Below are 17,550 nucleotides of genomic sequence, written 5' to 3' on the forward strand. Positions count from 1 at the left end.
GGTATACTTTTTTAAAAAATTGGTTTTAAGCCTTATAGTTTGAAATCAACTATTTTGGTCTCCAAACTTTAAAGAATATGCAAATTTAGGCATTCTTTTCTTTGAATATACAAAACCTAAAACTAATTTTAAATAATACAAAAACCAAAAATATATTTTACTTACGCATAATTTTATTTAACTCACCCACGCATGCATGCGAGATTGGCTCACTATACATTATCTCAAAGTATACACCTCACATCTCACATCTCACATATCATATGGAGGAGTTATGTAACACTTCTATGGTGAGGAATGTGCACTTAGTAGGTGTTAAGAAGTATGTAGAAGGGAAAGTTAGTTGCTTCTCAAATCTTTAATTTCTTGATATTAAATTCAAATATTTAATTCCTTGGTATTAAAAAAATACAGCACATTGCTTCTCATATCTCTCACTTAGCATTCAAATCTTTAATTTGTAGGCACTTTTCATTTTCTTGTTTGCATCGTGATCACGACACCCCTTGTTGGACATTATACTACCATCATCACAAGTAAGATTGTTTTTCATAAACTTTTGAGGCTCTTTTTTGTTATCAAATCTTTTATAACTTGTTGACTTTTGAACGATAGACAAGTACACCAAATTGTCATAAGTAGTAAAGTTAAAATGGAAGTCCGAGTGTTGAATCCAAAATGACTTTATTTGCACTTAAGTAGGTGAATATATAATTTTCAAGCAATAATTAAATTGGTTTAAAAAGTTGTGAAGAAAATAGTAAAATAAATCGACATAAAATTAAATTAAAATAAATAAAAAAAGAAAGACAAATATAAAAATAAATTACTTGATTAAAACAAAAAAGATTAGAGAACCCAATATTATTACAAGAGTAAATTCAGAATATGAGAATATTGAAAACACAGCCTACAAGAACTACTCTTGATGTATTAATGATTTTTTTTCTAATTATGTTTATTCCAATTTTATACCTGCAACTACTCATATACTCTAATCAAGATCCCTCGAGTAAAAAAGCCTAACATATCAATCTTCTCTCCCGAATCCCTTTAAGAGATAAAATAGTTAAATTGCATTAAGAATAGAGATGTATAACAGGCTAAATAAAATCAACATATCACTGGTGATGAAGTTATTTAGATACCCAATTTCCCAATAACACTGTCCAATGATACTCCTAAAACTTACTAAGCAAGTGGGTGATCAAACCATAAACAATAAAATAAAGCACAGGAAAAGATAATGCAAAAGTAATATTCATAATTGATAGGAAGAGAAATTACATCAAGAACAGTTGGCTGCTAAGCTTCCAACAAATGAGGGTTTAACCTCTCATTGTCATAGGAGGCTTTACAATTGCAAGAGGATAATATTAAGTAAAAGGGGTAATTGAGAAAGGGAATGAAGAAAAAGAAGGACTTCTAATGTTTGTTTCTCCTTCTTCTAGCTTTTTCCTTTAATAAGGAATTGTATTCTCTAGGAATTTATGTGTTTGTTCCTTCTTCTCTTTCCCTCTTTTATAGGTGCACATTAGCTTAGTTTTCACACAACCATTACGCTAAGCGCGCTTTCCATGCTTAGCAAGTATGGTGGTAATCGCAGTCAGTGAGTGTCTCACGCTATGCGTGTGTTGCACGTTGAGCCTGTGCATCGCGCTAAGCGCCTGAGACACAATAAGCGAACAACTTCAGATCTTCAATTTACTTCTTGGGCTTTACTTTGTTTTTATGCGCCAATTATTCACCAAACATAATAAATTCATTAACTTTTGATATTTTCTGCGCAAAAACTTAAATGATGTTAAAATTTCATAAAACTGCAATTATGTAGTGATGCACCAGTTAAAAAGTCTACAGACAAACTAAGGTCTTCTTTGGTGTCAAGATCCATGCAACTACAAAAAAGCGGTGTTTTTTTCTTATGATAATGGCAATGAAGACCTAGAGAATGAAAGACAGAGATGGACAGAAATGGAAAGTGAGTGGATCTGTCTTACTGATGAACTTAGAGCTGATTTTGAGTCCTACCGCCAACGTACAGAAAGGTTGGAGATGGAACTGAAATTAGAGAAGAAGTCCTCAGTGGAGATGGATGATTCACTAAAGAGAGCTGTTATGGGACATGCTAGAATGGTAGAACACTATGCTGACCTACAAGAAAAATACGATGACTTGGTTACTAAGCATGATGCTACAATGGAAGGGATAGCAGAGGTGAAGAAGGCAGCAGCAAAAGCCTCAATAAAAGGTCATGCTCGCTTCGCCAAATCTCTTTCTGCTGAGCTTTCTGCATTGAGTGGAAAGAGAAAGGGATCAAAATTATTGAAAAAAGAGAACCAGAGCTTGAAGATTCGACTTTGAGATACTGCTGAAGCTGTTCAGGCTGCTGGAGAACTACTTGTTAGACTAAGAGAAGCTGAACACGCAGCAGCTGTTGCAGAGGTACATTTCTATCTCATTTAGGGATTCCCTAATCCAAAGCATCATATTTTAAGGGTGTTATTCTGGTGTTAATTTGGGTCGGTGTTTTTAATAGAATTGTTTGGAGTTTGATCCATAAAGAAATTTATCAAATGCTAATAATACCAACAGTCATCCACACTGATTTAGCAATCACAAATTCCCCCTCCTCCTCATCTCCTTTAATAAATATACCTTAAAAGTCATAATAATAATGATTTTTTATTGGATGACAATGTAAAATTATTTTACGTTTTTAGTGCATCACTATTAAATTCTTTTCAAATTTTTTGATAGTTAGAAAAAGGATTAATTACGTTTTGTTGTCCCACAATTTATTTATTTTGTAAACATTGTCCCACTATTAGTAAATGGTTCAATTTGTCCATTAATTTTACACCTTTTGCTTGCTCGATAGCTAATTAACAATTTAGTCTTCCAATTCCAAGCAATCTATGTATAAAGATAAATCATTTATGTCTTTTCAATTAATATTATAATTGGATGACTTTGAGAGATCCCACACCAGTTCTTCTCCGTGACTAAGAATTTTTTTTTTAATCAAAATGTAACAATTTCTTTCATTAATTACCAAAATGGATAAATTTTAAAGACAATTTCAGATACGAAAAAATCATACTTCATAAAAGGATTTCACTTTTCCATTTTTTTATTTATTTTTTTACACAAATTTTTGCAGCTAAAAAACCACCACAAATTGTTTCATCAGTAAAAAGGAAGGCATACAAATCTCCCATTTTGTGCAAGATAAAAAAACTGCCATTAATTGCTTCATAAGTGAAAAACAGACAAATTTCTCATTTTCTGGTGGTCCAAGATGCAATTTGTGGTGGTGTTTTAGCTGCTAAAAGGGAAAAAGGAAACAGAGAATGTTCTTAAGACAGATTATATCATTTATATTCTACTAACTTCTCGGACCTCCTCATTATCAAATGCCAAAATTACAAATAAAAAGAGGAGAATAATGTGACTTTAAAACCAGTAACTGCGGTTGAGGAGAATGAGCATATTATATGTTCCGTCTTAACACATTTCTGATTCTTATGTTATACAGAACTTTGCAAATGAAAATTTGAAGATGCAAATTGAGAAGCCGGAAAGAAAACACAAGACAGAGATTAATACCATGAAGCAGTACAGTACAAAGAGCAAATTACCAGAGTCTGCATTGCAACCACTGTATAGAGAGGATTTTGATGTGCCGCATAATGCAACTTCCTCCTATACGTATGATGATCAGGCATCAAGAGCAGATTTTGGAGCAATATATCAGGAGCATTACTAATTCAACTGTTGTTAGTATTATTATCAATTTGATAGCAGAGACTGCGCATATGATAAAACTCAACAATTTGTCTGGCATCAGATCCTACTTGGATCAAAGGGAATTCCTAAATGCCTCTTTCTTTTTTGTATTCCTAGAATTTTATTGTATTTTTTTTTCATGTTGTGATCATCCAACACTAGTTATAGAACTGCAACAATTGTGATCATTCATGTTGTGTACTGATATAATAGGAAAATTCATAGTTGTACCATTGCATTCTTGTTCTTCACCCCTAATTTTTCCTGGTAAATAAATCTCCTTAGTCTTTTCATTTCAGATTCTTCTTTTACTCCCTAAACCAGAAATGCAAATGCTACACGTTGCCACAGTTGTATGTCCAATATGTTTGTTATACCTCATGTGCAAAATATGATAGAGGGATAAGTGTACCTTACGCAATAATAATAGTGACACTACTAGAAAAATAGCATTTTACATCGGTGGTAAAAGCCTTTCAAAGACGGTGGACATGCGTCTTTGAAATTAATGACGTTGTAGAGGATGAATCTTTCTACGACGGTCGTAAAAGGACCGTCTTAGAAACACATGATAAACCAAGTCATGCTTACGACAACACCGATGTAGAAAGCATTGTTTTCTACATCGTTGCTGGTGTAAATACGACTTGGTTTATCACGTGTTCTACGACTGCGGTTACGTTACGACCGATGTGGAAAGCTTTATTTTCTACGACGTTGTTAGCATAAGCAACGACTTAGAAAGGGCGTATTCCTACGTCAGCACCGACGTAGAAAGTTTAATATTAATTTAATATTATCAATTTATTTATATATAAATTTATATTTTAAAATAATTATTTATAAATAATTATCAATAAGTATTTAATTAGATTAATAATTAATAATAAACATAATAATATAATATTAATTAATTATCAGTAAAGTAATTATGAAAATTTAAAACCATATTATTGTCAAGTAATTAAGATAAATAATGATTATCAATAAACATAATTATCAGTAAGTAATTAAAATGTAAGTTAATTACATTAATATTTAACAATAAAGATAATTATATAATATTAAATTAATGAAACCATAATATAAGCTGAAAATTTAAAAATAATTTTACTATATAATTTTTTACTAATTATGATAAGTACATATAATTTTTTTACTATATATTATGGTTTTATTTAATTAATATTATATAATTAACCAACATAATGATTATCAATAAAGATAATTATTAATAAGTATTTTAAATGTAACTTAATTAGAAAATTAATTCAAAATATGATAAGTACATATAATTCAAAATTAATTCATAATTATATAATATTAAATTAACTAAAACCATAATCATAGCTGACAAATTACAAATTATTATTGTCAACTAATTATGATAAGTACATATAATTTTTTACTATATATTATTGTTTTAGTTAATTTAATATTATATAATTAAGAATCATAAAGATAAATAATGATTATGTATAATTATTTAAAAAGTAACTTAATAAGATTAATAATTAACAATAAACATGATTATATAATATTTAATTAACTAAAACCTAAAAGAACATTCTATAACCCCATTTTCGTGGTGGAAATACAAAATTACTAAAAGAACATATAATATATAAGATTAATTTACAAAATTAAGTGATGTGATATCTAGCTTAGCAACAAACAATATAAATATTGTTCATGAAATATCTAGCATTCAGAATGTATAACAATGATCCTAGTCAACTTGCAAGGAACTAGTCTGTATGTACGTTATTCAAAAAATTAAGAAAACCTTCTTCCAAAAATATTGTTTCAGCAGAACCTTGAGCATCTTCAGTTTACAAATAACCACCTCCTTTTGAACTCCCATGACTGGAAAAAGTTAAGTGGTGTGATTAAAATATTTTTTTATCATGTTCATGCATCAATAAAGATAACTAATGCAACTCAAGCATACAACAGAACCCAAGCAGACCAATTACTTTGAACAATCCAATTCACCAACACCTCATGAGGATTGAAGAAAAATATAATACATAAAGAAGAGAATTGAAGAAAAGAAAGAAAAAAATTAACAGTCAAGAGGATTGATTTCAAACCTTTGATAATGAGACAATCTCAACGTCAAGTGCTTCCAAAGTGATCCACCTTTTCCTCCCATGAATGAAAAGCGTGCTCTTCCCTAATCAAGATGGAAAGAACAATAAATATAGGATTATAAGTAGTATATGATGCAGGATTTTATTTCAATATGAAGAGATGCTATGCTGCTTGATTATTATAGTTTAAAGATCCAAACGAGAAAAGATCTATGTATTGTGTATTATAAACACAGTTGACAAATGAGTTTGAGATATAAAAAAAATGTGTCTTCAGCTTATGTATAAACAATCAAATATTAATAAACTTGAAAGCATAGAAGACCTTCTTTGTGGATAAACTACCCAACCAAAAGGTGTTTTCAGCTTCATGCCCAAACAACCCGCAAAATAGACTTTTTGATCCACCAACTTGACCAGCCAAGTGACCAAATTTCCTCCATTGTTTCACCAAATTGTATATAACCTGGGTAAGATACAAACTAGTTAAGTATAAATTAGACTACAGAACGTATTAGGACACAATTTTGCAGCATCACCCCTTACTTAGGACCCAAATCTCGGATGTCTTTCTTCTCAGTGGGTATAGATTTCACCCTTTACAATTTGTAACTGTAGATATCTGTCTTTGAATGCAGAATCAAGAGCCCTGAAGTCAAATTCCTAGGGAAGAGATACATTCAAACTTGTAGCACATTATCTTCTTGTAATAACTATAGTTTCTGTGAGATTAATATGATTCTTATTTCTTACCTTCCAATCAACGGGGTATACGTAAGAATACCCATCTTCATAGTCTAAAAAAGCTCGGCATCTCTCTAGTTTTTCTACACGACAAAGAGTAATGGAATTCTAAAATTTCAGAAGATTATGACTAGACTAGTCTCTTCAGTTTTACATATGAAGATAGATCCTTTTAGTGAAGTGAAACTTAATAACACAAAATATGATCACATCAGCTGGCATGAATAGCTTAAGCAAAGACCAAATTTGTTGTTTGTAAATTTGCAGTTAATGCTCCAATGCCCAACAGTAGCGGTCTTCTCTGGCAATGACCTGAAAATCGTAAAGGAGATGAGATAAATTCTTTCAAAATCCAGTACTACGAAAGATAACTAAGTCTAACATAGCTTAAAAGGTCCAATCTTTGATGCTACATATATAATATATTCCTATACGGACTGTGTTTCTAGGAGAAATTCTTATGTTCTCCATGAGCAACAATTTCCTTGCTCTTTATGAGTATTGTATAGTAACTCAGCTATGGCATTAAAAATGTAGTTAAAGGAGACAATAGTGGCTGATGTAATCTAGCAGCTACAACTTTCACTATACACTAGAGAATAGAGAACTGAAATTTTTCTTTCATATTTGTGATTGATCTTCACTGAGCAATATGCTATAAAATAAAATAAAATATGTGTTTAATCATAGGCTTACTGTCACAGGATAGCTGATATGGAAACTATTGAGAGAGAAAAGAAGATTGATAGATTAATTGATTTATTGATTCAATCTCATTGTATTCATGAAATTCATAATAAGTTGCATCAAAAGCTTCAGTTTGTTATTGTAGGTAGTAGGTTGAGGCAATATTTCTAAGGTTACTACTTAGTGGTTAGAGGTAGTCCTATTTCTAAGGAGCACCTACCTGACAAATTAAGCTACATTTGAAGGCTGGATGTTTTATTTGCTATTTATTTCAGCTCTACCATACATATTAGTACCTATAATCTTTCCAACTTTTGTAAGCAAAGTGTATCCAACCACCGATTTAAAGATTGAAAAGTATCTATCTTTATATGCATATAATGGTTTATACCCTTACTTTAAGTGAGGGAGCTTGGTATAGATTTTACTAAAATCCATTATTTGGCCTTCTGAAGTACATTATTCTTACTTTAAATGTGTCTAACTAACATAATTTTACCCTCACATTTTTTTATTAGCCAAATAAAATTTTATTGCATTAAAAGGTACCTAAGGTACCATGCCAAGTCATCATAGAAATTTACACAAGCCAACAATTTTCCATGACTGAATATAGCTACCCATCCTCACATCACAATGTATACCCACACTAATTCCATTAATAGTCGCTTATTGTAAGCATTATACAAACAAAACAAGCCTGTTTGACTAGAAGGCAAGAATTCCACTAGCACCTCCTCAACTGAAATCCACACCGATCCAATACGCGCCTCACGATTAAATATCAATATTTCAAGATAACCGGTCTTCGTTACCAAGTGATATATATTTGCACCAATCAAATTATTCCTTCTTCCTTGTGTATTTAAGATCAAGTTTTTTTTAGCATTCTCAGTAACTATTATTGAATCTCCACTAGGATTTCAGAAGATGCATGGATTGAAGCTTTTAAGGGAACTTTCAAAACTAATAATACAACAGTTTAAATTATCATTTCATCAACTGGAATCTAAAAATTGATAATACGATATTCAAAATTCATTGCAAAAGAAAAATATATATTAAAAGAGTTAGTCATTACCACACTAATCAAAAGTCCATTCGATCATGTTAGTCATGTAAATCGTGCAGGTTTTGATGATGTCAAAAACAATTTGCTTGATAAGGAGTGTCATCATCAAAAAGGGGAGAATGTGAATCATGCATGTTTTGATGATGTTGAAAAGAAATCATTTCATAATATGATTGTCATCATCAAAAAGGGGGAGAATGTGAATGTATGTATACATAATTTTGATGATGCCAAAGAAGAATCAAACAAGGTTGCTTCAAAGGATAAGCATTGCTTCAAGATTAATACAAAATTGCTTCAACAAACAAAGTCTTGTTTCAAGATTCACTATAGATCAAGTCTTGCCTCAAAACAAAGTGTTTCCAAGACATACAAGGCTCTGGTAATCGATTACCAGACAATGTAATCAATTACCAAAAGACAAGTTTGAAAAATAGCTATTTAAAAGGGTTTTGAATTTGAAATTTGAACCTATAATCGATTACCAGATGTTTGTAATCGATTACCAGCAACAGAAATCTAGAAATTCAAATTCAAAAGTCATAAATATAATTATGTAATCGATTACCAAAAACATGTGAAGAATTTCAAAAAAAGTTTTTTGAAAAGACACTCTCTTCAAACCATTTTGAAAAGGCATGAAGGGCCTATATATATGTGTGTCTGACTTCATAAAGTATAAGAGAAATTGACCAAGAGAACTTCATAGCCAAATGCTCTCTCAACAACTCTTGGGCAAACACTTGCAAATCTATTCAGAGTTCATGGAACTTCAATTGTAATATCCTTCTCTTAAAGAGAGAATTCTTCTTCTTCTTCTTCTTCTTCTTATTCAAAAGAGATTGATTAAGGGACTGAGGGTCTCTTAAGTTGTAAGGATTCCTGAACCCAAGGGATGGGTTGTCCCTATGTGGTTCAGACTTTGTAAAAGAATTTTACAAAGAGAATGGAAAATCTCAAGTGGGTTGCTTGAGAACTGGACGTAGGCATGGGGAGTGGCCGAACCAATATAAATCGAGTTTGCATTTCTCTCTTCTCTTATCTCATTTATTATTGCAATCAATTTTGTCTTGCATGTTTAAAGAATATTATTAAATTGATTACTACTTCTTCTTCTGCATTTTGAGCCTATCATTTAGAAGGGGGTTAAAAGTTTGTTAGTGAAAATTAATTCACCCTTTCTTAAGATAACTGAGGCCATTTGTCTAACAAGTCATACATATACACATCGTGGAAGGAAAGTGATTGGATGGGATTCTCTTTCAGTGGGGTCCTGATGAGATTTGAAATTCAGAAGCTTTCAATGTTCATTCTTGATGGGTGATTGAACTGTCATTAGCTAGAGTACTCTCCAAATTGATGATAAGGTTTTGAAGAATACTTCATGTCAAAGGAAAGGGAGAAATCGTAGTTGACACTTCAATGGGTGTAAAGCTAATCGTTCGTGTTTTTTTAGTACCTGGAATGAGTCAAACTTATCTGAGTGAGTTACATTCTTGAAAAATTATACTTTCTACATTTTTCATAATAAGCCATACAAGATGCATCATATTTGATCCATGCAGAAACAAGTTGTTGATAATAAACATGGTGGCAGTTTTGTAATTAAGAAGAATGATTTTTCTTTTATGACACACATTCTAAGACGGTTCTACCGAACTGCCTTAGAATGTACTAGGGGAAACTTAAACGACAACGGGTTTATATACAAAAATGTCGTTGTTTTTTCCCCTAATTACATAATTGCCACGCGTGTACTTTAATTTAAAATCCCTAGACTCTTGCGCTTCCTTTAGTCTCTTGTGCTTCCTTTGAACCCTTCAGTCTCTTGCACTTCCGCCAGGAAATCACCGCCACGTCCACCGCCACGGCCAACCTCTACGTCGACAAGGAGGACCCCCTCGGCGGGAACTATGGCGACGTATCACTGGTGGAGCTGTAGTCCAAGATGCCGTTAGAAGTTGGCGAGTGGGCGTGTGTGGAGGCGCTCGACGGCATGCTGGAGAACAATTTAGTGTTGATCAGAGGGAGGGCACAGGCGATTCGCCCCATCGGGAAGAAGATGGTGTTTTTGGTCATCAAAGAGAACGGTTTCACTGTTCAATGCTTGGTGCAAGTGCAGCCTGATACGGTGAGTTCGCAGATGGTGAAGTTTGCCGTGAATCCATCGTCGATGTCGAAGGCGTTGTTTCGGTCCCCACCGCTCCCATCAAAGGCACCAGTAGCAGGTTTGTAATAGTTTTAGGGTTTGTGAATTGTGATTAGGTTATGGTTACTCTTCAATGCAATGCTCAACGTTGTAGTAGTCAGACATGTTGATGAGACTCTTTCATATTCTGCTTCTTTAGTTACCTCACTCATCATGCCAGCGCGAGGGGGGCCCCCACTCGACCTCACCACTACTCCGCAACAACAAACCGATGGCGATGATGATTCCCTCACCTACCTCTGGCCCCTCCCTACATAGTTCACTTCTGGTAGCAACACTCTCTTCGATTGACCCCGTGCTCACCCTCTCTGTCGCTGGAAACGGTGGTGGCTCCGCCATTCTTAGGGCGGCCTTCGACCAATATAGAGGGATAGTGTTCAAGAACATCACTGGTGTCGGGTTTAGTTTCATCAGAAAGCTGGGGGAACGATTGGTGTCTTCTATTTTAGCAAGGAATCTTCCCAAGTCACTATTGAGGTGAGGTGCATTGCTGATTTACGATTTCTGGATTTAGGTTTTAGTTTTTTCTTAATTACTAATGAATTTAGATATTCAATGTTACTTTTCTTTTTTGTGATTTGGAAATTGGAATTGAAGTTTCTTGTTATGATTGACTTGAGTTTTGATCATTAATGGGATGCCCAAGTTATGATTGACAAGCACTTTTCTGAGTGCCAAAAGCTGAATTGAAGCTGGTTTCGACTTTATTTATTTATTTATTTTCTTTTTGAGGAATCTTCCTACTTCCCCGTACTAGAAACAATTCAATCATGTACTTTCCTTTGCTTTCTAAGATTATAGTACTACGCATATCTTAACTCGTATTTTACATATTGCCATTGTAATTTACTCAAACAATTGTTGCAGAAAAGGAAAACAAAAATGTTATTATTATTTTTTAAAAATTATGTGATTCATTTCTTAGTCATTCTGCACGGTTGTAAGTCATCCTATTCAGTGATTTTTTTTATTGTAGGCAAATACAGTTTATGGTGCATAGCGCGGATTAGAGGTATGTATAGTATTTGCAACTCAGTCAGCTCAAACTATTTTTTTTTCTTCTTTTTAACTTTATTTGGTGGTTTGAAGTGGAGGATCAGTGATGGCAGATGGTGAGGAGGTAAAGACTACAGATTGATGAATGTTGAGCTTTTAGTTATTGTGTAGTGCTTAAACTTGCGATGCTTGATGGCTTTATTTCATATCTGATTGTTGGAATTGTAAATATATCAATCTTACATTATATATAGTTCAATTGTAGAATGAGAGAAGTATATAATTTATATTAAGATATATTTTAAAATAAATAATACTATCATAAATATGATATCTTCTAAATAAAGTATCATCTATACACACAACACACAAATACTTATTTATTTATTTTTAATTTGTTATTATGTGTTTTAAAAAATTATATATTATGTGTTTTCTTATTGGTCTGCTGATTTTTATTTATTTTTAATTTGTTATGGTTTTATAACTTTCATACTCTTGCTAAGTTGTTTTAAGGTTGTACTAAGTTGTTCATCTGCTTAATTCTAATAAGCTTCATGAAGCCCAAGACCATTTTCTATGTCTTATTATTGTAGTCGTATCATTTTACGTGTTCTTTGCATTACTATTGATTATAAAATTAATTTCTCTTCTCCAAATACATTCCGCTCTCTCTCAATTGTGATGCTAATCAGCAAGTGTACTGAGTCGCATAAGTAATATAAAATGGTAAGTACCAAGTATCAAATTCACGGGGAACTTGTTTCATTCAGAAAGTACTCATTCAGAGGCAAACATTTTTATAAAGCAAGTAATTAATAAAAAGAGTTTTTGTCCACAATTTTAATTAACTACAAAATTAACTATCTAAAGGTGAGAGATAAAATAGATGATTAAAAACGTTGGGTCTTTCTACTGAACATACTTGATGTTACTGAGTAATTTTCTCTATTTAAGGTTGTTTTAGTGTTCTATGCCAAAAATAACTACCTAAACCAAGATTCCTCGAGTGAATGAGCCTAACTCTATTTAAACATTATTCTAGATCCCTCATCGAACTTAGCCTAAACAAGTTGCATTAAGATTACGACATATTATAAACTAAATCCCTGCACTCTGTCCCCAGACATACAGTTCTCTAGCTCGTTCTATCAAGTTCTAAGGATTTAAAACACTTTCCAATGCTAAAAATCCTAACTTTATATACAAATGGGTGATCAAGCCATAAGCATGCAGGAATTAAGTGCAGATAGAAGCAATGAACACATAAAAACAACTTTAAATAGATAGTAGAGAATTTTACATCAAAGTTCAGTAGAAATCCCCAACAAGAGATTTAGCCTTTCATTGCAAGTTAGCACCTTTCAGCACCAAGAACAGATTTTTGAAGGATAATTAAGATTACAAAGTGGTGGGGATGTCTCCTCCACCTCTAAAAACCTAAAAATCACTCTTAAACCTAAAATCTCTTGAAGGCTGAGGCTTTTCGTTCAAGCTCTTCTCTCTTGCTCTATAATTCATCTTTGCTACGTCTCTCTCTCTTATTTTTGCCAACTTTAATGTTTTAAAGGCTTCTTGACATTTCAGATTATGAAGGCTCGCTTAGCGCCACTTTCTCGCTAAGCGTGAGTAAGTTAATTTTTGCTAAGCAAGATAAGCGTGCTGAGCGTGAGAAGGGACAAACTCCAGGCTAGGCGAGTTGGCGATGTGCTGAGCGCGAAACCTTCTAAATGGTCCTCTTCTAGGGTTGCTCAATGTGACACCCTCTACCCCTCACATATATACTAGTAAGGAATAAAAAAAAATCAAATATTAATTAAAAGTATTTTTAAAACATTTTTTTTTAAAAAGTCTTTCAAAGGGGAAAAAGGCTCACATTCATTTTCTTCTACATCATATTCAAACATGTCCAAATAAATAATAAAGTATTCTCGACTTAAACAAGGTCGTCTAAGTTTCATACAATTAATATAGAACCTATATTCTAATGTCACATCCTATCAGAGCATTGTGTTCCCGTGTCCTCTAGCATGAGGTTCTTCATAGTCATCCACCTATTCATCTGCTCCCCCGAACACAAGTTCAAAATCATCACAGGATCCAAACACAACAACACACAAGGAGTGAGTTATCACATTCCTAGCTAATAGAGAAACAAGATAATTAAATATACATATATTATATAAATGAGATAGTACTTGCTTAAACATAGCTCACGTAACTTCACCACTTCGTCATTCAAAATTCACTTTTCAATCATCAATCACATTACACAAGAATCTCACACTCCGATCAAGATATAATAACACATCAATTTCATAATAAACAATTAGCAAGCATATGCCACACTTATGCTAAGACTCAATCCTATATGTAATGTGGTACCATGTTAGTGAAAAACCACCCTAGGGCGCTTAGGAGTACATAACAAGACACACCACACAATGGGTTTGTCAGGTCACTCTCACTAAGTAAGATCATAGGGAGACCAATCAGGGTCATGATGTTTTGCAAGAATGCTTCAACCATATGGGATCAACATAGGCTTAAAGGAACACTCAAACCCGGTGACCCCCAAGGCCTACACTCCGAAGACTCCGTCAGGGCCTCTCCCTCCTGATTTAGGTCCAACCCCTAAAATAATTTTGCATGCAGATATTGCTCATGAATTATACAATACCCACGACCTTACACTCGTGTTTTAAACACGTTTAACACAATTGCGCTACGATTTAACAATGGTTCCTAAATAGGAAACCTACATTTTCTCTTTAATACTGCGCATCAACGCTTTTCTCAAGATAACATTGGTCGGGTTATTGTACAATTCATAGCTTACAACACAAGTAATTTCACATCAAGTGTTAAACACATCCACTTATTCACAATCGAATATCATGCCCACACTTTAACATTCCTAATGATATTCATAAGGTACAACATACACATGTTCATCAAATTTAACCATAATATTCTCGAACTCTAACACTTAATAATTTTTGGAATCATACTATAACAACTCTACAATATTATTTACATAAATTATTAATATAAATAAATATATAACTACTTCTATACATATAAACTAGCATACATCATATTGGATCACAAATTTCAAAGTAAGTTTTCAATGCACAAATTCTAAATAATTATATGAACACTTTGATCAATTTCAATTATGATATTAATTTTAAACTGTATAAAAAACATAAAAAGCATGAAACAAAGAAAATACAAAATCAATATCTCACTTTAAATTTCTCCTTACTTTATTTCATCAATTCATGCTAATTAGAAAAATGCTCGATTTATAGGGTTCACACTTGACACAATAGCATATCAATTTCACAACAATTGGTTTGTCAAACATATATAATTCATAATTATAATTATAAGGATAGAATAAAAATGATGAAAACACCCCAAAACCCATTCTAATTGATACTCTAAGGATCCCTACACATGTTCTCACTAATTCCCAATTGTGAATAACTCATCCCTTACCTCTAAGCGGACTCACGTGTCTTCCAACAGCGATAGCGGCATCTCTGGCGGTTCCCTAAGATTCCTCCAATTTTTCCTCCGACTGTTCCGATAGAGTTCTCAAACGTCAGAGAGACTGAGAAGGGATTGAAGCCTCCATTTGTACTATCTTCATGCGATTTCTTTTGCTACCTCCACGAACATTATCTCAACAATCCCAACGGTGAAAGCGTGCGCAATTGAATTTTGAACAAGATATCCAAATTTCACGACAATCCAGCGGTTAACAAAACCGGAATTGTAGTTTTACCAAGACAGCTATGGGTTTCTGCGGGAAAGAAAAAGGCTACAATGCGAAGGATATTTCTCTCAGCTCAAACATGATATCGAAATTCCCAATGGAGAGAATGCTTGGAATTGGGTTGCGGTGTTTAAATTTCACGATCATCCAATGGTGAATGAGTCCGAGATCGTCATTTTTCTGAGACAGGTTTGGTGGCCTATGAGAAAAAGAGAGGGTTTTGAAAGAAGAAAAAAGAAAAAATGAAATTGAGAGGCAGAGGAGGTTGAGGAGTCAGTCTGAAAACTGACCTTGCATTTTGCTATTTATAGCTAGGGGTATTCACGATCTATTATTTACTCTATTTATTTATTTTTATTATTTTATAAAAAAAGAAATTCTATTTCATTCTCCATCAAATGAATAATAAAATATCCTTTTTATTTTCTCTCAAACCATTATTTTATTATAACTATTTTTCTTTATTTATTTAATTATAAAACATCATTATTCTCTAAAATTTTATTTACGAAAAAAATGGGATGTTACACTCAACACGCTAAGCGAGCTGAATGCTCGCTTAGCGGATGTTACTCGCTAAGCGCATATGCCTCGCTTAGCAAGACATCAACTGCTGCACCTTTTTCTTCTTCTTTTGGCCTGAAATTGAAGTTGATTCACTATTAGTTCACAAAATTAGGAGTATCTACTGAGATAAATCAACTAAACATGAAAATATGTACAAATACTACAAAAGAACTATTAATTTGACGAAAGATGAAGTATATATATAACTTTTCAACACAAAAGTTAGTCGTAAATAACGACTAACAAAATACTAAATGTGCTTGTATTTCAGACACCTGGGGAGACAAGTTTCCAAATTCTGATCCTGACTGGGACCTGATCATTGCAAGTGATATCCTATTATGTAAGATTATTATTGTTTACTATCTTGGTTAGCCATTTTTATTTTTTTTAAAAAAAAAACTGAATGCAATGCATCCATTAAGGAATAGCATGCCATTGTTAATGGTTTGTAAAGTAAAACTACCAGTATTTCCTGCAGATTGAAATGTATAAAGATACTAGAAGAATTAAAAAGCTAGTTCTCGTGTTCCCATTGAAATGCATTAGTTCTCTGCTAAGTTGGTATCACTTTAAGTGGTGATGGAGAATAACATCAAAGTGACTAGCCTAGTTTCACTATTCATTTTTTTTCTACAATTATTTAAGTTGCAATGTCCATCTATTTTGAGCTTTGTGACTTGGTGCTTATTGTTTCTTGGAATGCCAAGATTTGTAATTTCAATCTGAGATTGATCTAATTTGTGAAGGATTGTTGTGAAAGGAGTGAACTAGTACTTTGTCCTTTTATTTCCAAATTCTAATTCTCACTAATAATCTGTTTTTCCTTAAAAGTAAAAAATGATGCATTTAAATTATTATACTTGTTTAATGAATATTAAATATGTCATTTAATTTCATCATATTGTAATATTTAATTGGATCTGTGAAGATTTTGGTCTTTAACCAAGCTGAATGACATGTGATTTATATAACCTCCTCACCTAGAGTGATAAGGCTTCTATTGTTGTAATATTCAATTGAATATAGTTTTTTTTTGTGAATTGTAATAACCTAATTTTTTTTTGTTAAATTCAAGGAACGGATGGTGTCTGGTCACGGTCACATGTCCACTTGACAATGTTCTGGGAAATGTTTTAATTTGTGTTTCTGATCTTGTCTTATGGATTTCTTTCCTCTTGATTGTCGTTCCTAGAGAAAAGAGATTATTACAAATGCATATAGTCCCTAATATCTCTCATATCTTAAACGTTTGTAGATGTGAAATAGTATGCAAATTTGATTCAGACCATTTCCTTTCTTCTCAATTGTTACAAGCCGCAAGGGAGAAGAGCAGTTTCTCCGACTGGAAATGATGAGAATGATGGTATTGTGTTATAAACCCTTTTAACCAACATGCTTTGTAATTGAAGTTATATTAATTAATTACCTATTGACCCCTTCTCATGCATATATATATATATATATTATTAATTATCTGTAGGCAAAAGTGATTAGAACAAAGAGTGTACAGTTTATTAATTACATAGCTTTCAATTCTGTAAAAAAAAATAAAAGTAGCTCGAACTAAAAAATAAAAAAGGCATTCTACATCGGTTTTGAGACGACC

This window comes from Glycine max, chromosome 18 (genome assembly GCF_000004515.6).
Source record: "Glycine max cultivar Williams 82 chromosome 18, Glycine_max_v4.0, whole genome shotgun sequence".
NCBI lineage: Eukaryota > Viridiplantae > Streptophyta > Magnoliopsida > Fabales > Fabaceae > Glycine > Glycine max.